This window comes from Grammomys surdaster, unplaced genomic scaffold (assembly GCF_004785775.1).
Source record: "Grammomys surdaster isolate TR1022 unplaced genomic scaffold, NIH_TR_1.0 1087, whole genome shotgun sequence".
Taxonomy (NCBI): Eukaryota; Metazoa; Chordata; class Mammalia; order Rodentia; family Muridae; genus Grammomys; species Grammomys surdaster.
Window position 1 is genome coordinate 2,028,678 of NW_021605506.1, and position 8,933 is coordinate 2,037,610.

At 40.3% G+C, this 8,933-nt stretch overlaps 1 pseudogene; it reads left to right on the forward strand.

Annotated features, from left to right (window-relative positions):
• Positions 1-939: 939 nt before the first annotated feature.
• LOC114634749 lies at positions 940-3,094 on the forward strand (annotated as a pseudogene).
• Positions 3,095-8,933: the final 5,839 nt, after the last annotated feature.

Below are 8,933 nucleotides of genomic sequence, written 5' to 3' on the forward strand. Positions count from 1 at the left end.
TAGACAGCCCTTAAAGAATAACACTCAAAATTGTCCTTTGGCCCTCACAAGCAAACTCATGCACACTATGTGTACCCTTAAATATTGACATGAAACCTCAACTACATACAAAAGTCTGGGTTATGTTCCTGCCTCTGCCTCTGATTAGTAATATAAACAATGTGATTGTATCATCATCTTTCTTACTAAGCATCTTTCTTACTCAGCATTTGTGAGATATGAAGGAAATCTTGAGGGTTATTGTCTAATGATGAGATAGTATGATGCACTTTTACTGGATCAGTTCTCCCTAAATTTGTTTTAAAAATTCAATCCACCCCCATCAACAGACAAATGACAAATGGCTCTCAGGAGAAATTGATGGGTATTATTTGTGTTCTCCATCTCATTTGGTTCTCTACAAACAAACTCCCTGTCTTGAATTCTGATTTGCTTCTTTTAAGAAGACATTTAGAAGGACATCCCAAGATGTCCAATCCTTGAATTCTCAATCTTTAGGACTGTGACACTACCAAGTTCTATTTTCTATGTATTACTTGTGCTGTAGCATTTTATAAAAACAAAAACAAAAATTGTAAAAAACAGATTATGATAGATACACTCTGAATTATTAAAGCATAATTTTTATGATGCACATTCAGATTTATTAGTATTTCTTATTTTGGCTAAGTCTAGCTATCCTAATGGACATTTATATCTATGTGTTTTAGTGCATTTAAGTAAATTCTCTCTAAGAAATACTAAATGTGGTTAAAGACAGAGTACAAATCAACTATCAAACAGATATTTTTATCAAGAAGTATATAAAATTGTTCTTACCATCTCAGACTTACAAGCCCTGGGGTGCTTGTGAATATGTGACAACATATAAGTAATATCTACTTCTGACTCTCAAAGGCAGGGAGATGCATGCCTTCCTGGTCTGTACCTTGGACATTCATGAAGAACAGGCTTGGAATTGAGAGCTGTGTGTGGCCTGTGGAAGAAGAGCTTTGCACTAAGTCCACCACTCCTTACTACAAGAAGCCTCTGTAAGGCATCTCCCACAAGATTATGGAAAAGAACCCTTCCTCAGAAAACCTGATCAGCCTCTACTAGCTCTTTGTGAAGGAGGGCTCCGGTAACAGGCCCATCTCCTCTGAGCATGCTGAACCAGTCTCAGAAGCAGGAATTTGGTGCTGGAGTTCCACTAATGGGAACCCTAATATCTATTTCTTTATCCTGAAGATGTTTTGTATGCTCAACACACTCACATCTAACACACCCCAGCTTCACAGAAAGGTGGATATCTCTGTATCAAGAAGCAGGTGAGCCTTTCAGCGCTTGTGGCCAAAGCCTAGCCTCTCCCTGAGTACAAGCTCACTACTGCAGAGCTGAAGCATATCATGGAGAGGAGCCTGTCCTGGGGCAACTTAGCCTGTTGCCTACTTGTGAAGCTATTCCCAGATCTCTTTAGCACCATGGACTTCTCCCGTGTCTGGAGTGTCTGTGGCTTTTCCACCAAGTGGAAGCTAGAGTCACTGCCCCTCCAGCTCATCTGCAAATATGTGAAGGTCTATTATCCCTCTGTGAAGTACACAGCTGTGTGGCAGGCTGAGTGCTTAGGACAGCTGAATGGCTTCTTCAGATGCTTCTGGGCCCGGTGGGAAATGGAAGACAAACAGACAGATGTGTACCATCTTCTTTGAATCTGACAAAGTGAATGCAGGCCACTTTCTGGACAAGCACCAAGAGGAGGCTGTTTCTAGACTTAAGTAGCACAATTGCCTTGAACCATGTGGTGGACATCAATACCTCATCAAGTTGCTAGGTGAACCCTCTTCTTCTGATGACTTTACTGTGTTCCTGCTGCACTGGCTCTTCCTGGAGCAGTTCAACCACCAAAAGTACAGCTGTTATGTCACTGGCAGCAAGCAGGAGCTGCATTCCCAGAGACTGCAGATCATCCTCTACTACATGGGCATTTACTTTCCTTATCTGGTGGAGGAGAAGTTCTGACTTCAGCAGTCTGCCCAGTGCATCATTGATGAGCTGGAAAGCCTGCCCCTAAAGGGAGGCAGTGAGGGTGAGGCATCTGTGAAGACTGCCAGAATTCCTCTAGCCTTGCAGAGGTCATCTCAGTTGTCAAGGTAGAGAGCAACTTCTACCTTGCAACAGTGTACCAGGAAGGTCAGTGGCCTGGGTAGCTCTCCAAGAAGATCTGGCTGGTCCTTATTAACTTTGGCAAACTGCAGATTCCACAGATTGAGTTTGAGGTACCAGGCTCAGACTGCCTTACCATCAAAAAACTGATGCCCAGCATCTATGCAATCAGCCTGTTTATTGACAACTTTGCCTCCCATCTCCTGCAGCACCTGTTCCCGGAGCAATTCACCCATGAGAAACTGCAAAATCTGTACAACTGCAGCAGCTCCCTGGGGAAGAAGCAGCTGGACCCTTCCTGCATAACCCTGATCCACCACTATGTGGTTCTATCCTTGAGCCAAGAACTACTGCGTGTGAACCTTAGAAGTCATGGACAAGCTGGGCTATTGCTGTTGGCACAGGGTCTCAGAGTAGCCATGGAGCTCATGTTTTCAGTAACACAAGACTCATGTGCCTGGCCCTGAGTTCTGGGACCTAGAATTTTATGCAATCAGTCCACAAGATACTGAGGGGGAGTTTGAACAGGCTCCTGCTGCCTCCTGAAAGGAGCAGCAAAGACTTTTGCAAAATACCCTTGGACAAGTTGGTAGTCCCTTTATCTCACTCTCTATTACCTTCCCTCTACCTGCTGTCAGACTAGTCAGTACTTGAGGTTATGCTGCAGAGCCTGTCGGCAGGCATCTTCACCATCTGTATCTTGGTCAGGCTTTTCCATGAACTCTTCACTAGAGAACCTTCAACTAGAGTACAATCACTCTGGGGCTTCCAACAAGAAGCAGCTGGGCTCCAGAAGGCTGAGGCTCATCTGCCATTATGCATAAACTGTCTACCCCATGGAGAAGATGGAAAGAGGTGTGGCATTATGAATGTATAGCTGGCACTATGCATTCATTGTCCCAACAGGAAAAAGTATAACACCCTCAAAAAAGTCAAGAAAGTGGAAAAATGACAGGGCTGGGGCTGGCCAGGGACTTGGGTCACCACAGACAAAACAATGGGTATGCTTGGGACTAATCATCATTGATATTCACAGACAGACAAGTAGTGAGTAGTCCATTTGCACAAGTAAACAAGTACCCAGGCACAAGAAAAAAGCCTTCAATTTGGGCTCTTGTATTTATGATTTTGTTTTGTGTTGCCTGGAGGCATATACAGAGTTTGGGGGGTTCCCCAAGGTGTGAAATCAGAGAATTGATAGTGTCCCATCCCTTCACAGGGCTGGGATGTCTGCCTTAACTATTTCATTCAAAATTCAAGTTTAGTCTAGTTGTGGTAGCCCACACCTCTAGGCAGAGGTCAATGGAGTTTGAGGCCAGCCTACTCTACATAGCAAATTCTAAGCTACTTAGGATTGAGTAATGAGACTTTGTCTCAAAAACAACAAATTGAAAATTCACCAACTCTTTTCTTTCCCTGGGTTTTACGTCTTCCAGTTTTATTTTTATTTTTTTGTAACCAAAGTAAAGTTTTTAAAGAAAATTAATGGCTCCTTGGAAGCCATTTTATTTAGGAAAAAGACTTACATATTTGAGATGAGATACTGTAAGATTATTTCAGCTGCTAGGACTTTTAAAGATGATTTAAGGTATATGTGTTTTTTGGGTTTTTTTTGAAATGGCATATTAGGCAATTTGTGTATCTGTGGCTTCAGGTGGCACAGTATCTAGTTTTATTAATCTTGTATTTGACATTTGAATTTTCTAGATTCCAGAGGCTCCTTAGATTCCACAGATGAGATGAATTATAAGTATTGTCTAGGCCCTTCTTAAAGACCTCTTTAAATTTTATTTATATGAGTACACTACAGCTGTCTTCAGACACACACTAGAAGAGGGCATCAGATCCCATTACAGATGATATCAAGGCCCTTATTACTATATGTGAGTTTACCTTCTGCTGTAGGGTCTAAAAGTCTATCTGTAGCTCAGCCTGTCTGTCACTACCATGTAGTTTTCACTGTGTAAATGAGAATACTACAAGATGATATGAATATAGATAGATGCTCAGGCATGGATTTTATGGTCATCATGTGAGGTGTATCTTCCCACAGCCCTATTTCATTTCCACACATAGATGCTGGTTTAGAGGCACAGACACAATGCAAGACAATGTGTAGGGACACTTTTTCTGTGATTTATGTGTGAGCTGCTTTTGGGTTCATAAAAACTCTTTAGTGTCCATGTGTTTGTACAAAATCCATGACCCCAGGACTCATTAATAGCTCCTACTGTGAGAAGTATGGTCCTGAAATTCCAATGTACAGGCATAGGGCTGTTTTGCAGGTGTTGAAAGGACCCAAACCATCTCTTTTTTGTTCCTTTTTTTTTTTTTTTTTTGAATATGAGTACACCATTGCTCTCTTCAGACACACCAGAAGAGGTCATCAGAATCCATTGCAGATGGTTGTGAGCCACCATGTGGTTGCTGGGAATGAACTCAGGTCTTCTGGAAGAGCAGTTGGTGGTCTTAACCACTCAGCCATCTCTCCAGCCTGGACCTAAACAATCTTAAATGAAGCACTCATTCACCTTCCCACCCCAACTCAGACCATTTACTTTAAACCTTCCAGGAAATTCATACGGCCATGTTTGTTTGATGGCAAATGTTTATTAGAATAAGTGTCTAGTGTCATTAGTGCTCCATGATCTTCTCCCTCAGTGTTAAACCCTAAACATTTCTTTACTTTTAAATTAGAAGATGAGGGGTCCATATCATCAGTAATAATCATCTAAACAATGTGATCTGCTTAGTGGGAACTAGATTTGGCCTGATTACACCACAGTGTACTCACTTGAACTCTTGTGGACATTGCCTCAGTTTCTATCGTTTCCCCAACAATGTCTTCTTGTCGGGTCCAGGGGGACCTGGAGATCCCAGGATGGTGGTCACTGGGTCATTCTGAAGTAGGAATGAGGATCCAGGGTCTATCATCACTGTGGAGAGTCCTTGCCTCTTGTCTGACATCCTAGGAAGAGCAGACACTACACAAAGTGGATATATGAGGAATAAATAACAAGAATAGCTTTCCGACAGATAATGAGAAAACACATCATGTCTGCCTATTAAATTTATTTGAGTGCTCCATTATAAAACTCAATGTACCATAAACCCAGGACATTGTAGGTAATTTTATATTCTCTAGCAACTTTGTGTGAATTTTTATACAAGCTCTCTTTTATTATTTATACACAATAAAAACAGAAAAAGCGGAACAACAACTTCCACTTAATGTTATCTTTGAGATGTGTGCTTAAAGAGACTAATTTTTAAGAGGCTTAGTACCACTAAGCACTGGAACAATGTGGAGGGTGCTTTAATGGACTTACCCATTCCACCAATCTTCCAACCTGTGATAGGCAGAAACTTAAGGATTTTCTGCTACAAGAAAACCACAACCAACAAATGTGTCTGCAAATCTAATTGGCGCTGTGGGGCAGTGGGATATGAGAAAAGGCCAGAAAACTTGGTAGAAAGCTCTGGAAGCCCGGGAAACCTTGGTCTGAAGAAGCCCATTAGGATGGAAGGACCTTTTTGAGCATTCCCAAAGTCATCTGGCTCTCTTAGCTTCCACTCCCCACAGCCCCTCCCACGGAGAGGTCCATGGCCAGGGATCACACCTTAATCCAGATGAGGAATTCCCAAGCTCCCAAATCAAGCCAATAGGATTACCTGCCTTCACCCCAAAAAACGTATATATTGACCAAGCTCAAAAGTAAATGGTGTGTGAGACCTTTCCTGCTGTCTGCTGCCTAGGAGCTTTATTGTGGTTCCTCCTCCTTCCAGGCTAGCCAGCGCATTTCAAAGAACTGTAACACTTTTCCCTCTCCTCTGCAGCCAAGGCACTCCCAGGCTGTCCTCGGGGAGAGGAAGCAAAAAATCTGTAACACTCCCCTGCCTTTGGAAGCTGGAGCAGAAGCAGACCCTCCAGTTTGCACCCCGCATTCCCGGGCCCAGCCATCGGAGGCTGCTATAACCGAGGTTCGAGAGGCTACATTGGCCCTGACCTGTGAACAGCGCGCTGTGCTCCACCTCCCACCACGAACCCGCCCGCAACCCCCGCAGGAGCCTTGACCCACATCCTCAGCACCGGGAATTGCCGCACCCCCTCCTGCTCCTTCCTGCAGCTATGGTTTCCTGGAAGGCCTCAGAGTCTGTGCTGCCCGCGACCTGCCCGCGGGATTGGACCCACATGGCTCAAGATCAACAACAAGTTGGCAGACAGTATTGGCTATCATACCTTCAATGTGGCATACTGATTATGGAGGCATGAAAGATCAAAGATTCCTGGTATTATATGTTCACTCTCCATAATTTCAGAGAGACAGTGAGAGCCAAAGTCTAGAAGTATAGCAGATCTTTATTCAATGTGAGAAAAGTACTGTAAGAGGCCAGCATGCCCTGAGAAACTAATGTATCTGAGAAAAAACTGAGAAGATGAAGCCCTCATGATGTTGGAGATGCCAAAATATGAAACTGCTATCACAGAAAGATCCATCAATACAAGCAGTAGAACCAACCCAAGATAAAAGCTGTATGTTCCAAGAAGGAAATATGGAGAGGCTGATTTGACATAGGACTTGAAGCTACAAGATTTGCTAATTTCCCTTTTCGGTTTTAGTCTTGATTTGCTTCATTATTTCTGAAATATCTTCATTCCTCTTGTTTGGAATGATAAAGTATACTCTTAGCTATTGAAGGTTCGAAGTATGTAACTTTTTATATAGTGGTTATAATTAATAAGTCACCTTTTCACAAAAGGGGTTGGATTTGTATTTGGACCTTTAATATGTGTTGAGAAGAAAACAAATAAAACAAAACTTTAAAAAACAAAGAAGGAAAGAAACAAGTGAAAGGAGATACTGAGGTTAGGTAAGTGCACATGATCATCAACATATGGGGCCAGAAAATGGAATGTAGTGGTTTAAATGAGTCACAGTCCTCATAGACTTAGATATTTGAACTTTTAGTCCCCATTTGATAGGACTGTTTCAGAAGGTGGTGAAAACTCTGTGGAATTATTAGGTCAGCAGGAGTAGGATTTGAGAGTTTATTGCCTCACTCCATTTCTTGTTTTGTTTCTACTTCATGTTTGTAGTTGAAACTGACCTCTCAGCATCCAGTTCTAGCTGTTTGCTGCCATGATTCCCTCCTGGCATGATGGTTTCTTGTCCTTCTGAAACCATAAGTCTAAATAAACCCTTTCGTCCGTGAGGAGCTTTTGATAATGAGATTTTTTTCACAGCAGCAGAAAATAATGAATACAAATTGAAATTCCTCACTTCTGTAGTCTTTTAAATAGATTGGTCTCAGAAGAGAGAAAAGTCTTTATTAAATTTGTGGATATCAGGACTTGAGAGTTTGGCGAAGTTTCTGGATAGAGAAACTTCCAGATTCCAGATATAAGGCAATAACTCAAGTTTCCATGGGACAGAAGCTAATCCTATTGTCTCACTACATTGAGACTTCTCTAAGCTAAGATCTGAGCAAGTTAGGGAAGGTACTAGATAAAATATGAGGTTATAGTTAGGTTCTTTTTGGCTGGGGGTGACAGAGAATCTACAGAGAGACAGGATAAATCCCTAAAAATTGACAGCATAGAAGATTAAACATTCTAATGTGGAGAGTTTTTTAAATACTTTGTTATTGCTTAACTTTAAAATTTCTTCTGCTTAGTTCGATTTCATAGTCACAACATATAAAAAACTGTTTCTGATTTTAGGAATTATTGTCAGTTAATTATTGTTCATTTTGGAAGAATTATTTTTTCATTAAAACTGAATATTTAAAACAAGATACACAGAATAATTAGATGTTTTATATCAGTGGGAAACACAGTAATTTTCAATACATGGAATTGAAACAAGTGAAATAAGGTCAGGTACATAAACAACAAAAACCAGATCAGTGGAAGAAACACCATTACCTTTCTCTATCGAGTTTTGTTAAAATCAAGAGTTTTGTTAAAACCGCAATTATTTATTAATTATTTATAAATGAGAAAATTATATTAAAGACACCATCTCAGACTCTTTTAAAAGCATTTAGATATATGGGGAATTATAGTAAGTCATAAATGAGTAAAAAAAAGCTAATAGAATCATATGAAGGGCTTGAGAATGAAGTGACAAGATGTTAAACTGTCAGTGTAGTGGAGTTTTAATATCAATAATGTCTTTTATAATTGACAAAATCACTCAGTTTTAAGCCTTCATTATTTATTTTTCCATGCAGTATGTATACAGTATGTGGTAAGGCTCTTTGGCCAGTTGTGAGTATTTGATTATGATTTTAAAAGTCTTTGTAATAGTGTTTCATATCCTCCTTTAGCAGAAACAGATCATTCAACATTCTATTTAATTTATCACAGGTTACCCCTTAATGGTTTTTGAAGATAACTGTTGATGCCTTACAAAAGGATAGTTCTTAGATTTAGCACTAATGATAATATCTTTGATAATGATATAATTAATTATTATATAATATAGTATTCTAATATCATATCATTAATGATAATCAGTTTGGCTGTGTGTAATTATATTATTTGTACATCAAGCCACCAGTATGAATAGAGTACCCATTTTATATCTTTGCTTGTATTGACTAGGCTTCTAGTTAAGTCTGCAAATTAAAACAAGAAAACTCATTTGGAAATCCCAATGATTACTCTCTTGCTTTTACTAGTTTCAAAGTATAATAAAATATTTTTCAAATATAAAGCCAGCCAGCCTATCAAGTGGTGATTCTTGTATCCAAACTTTTCTTCCTTCCTTGAAGTTCTGTTTCCCATT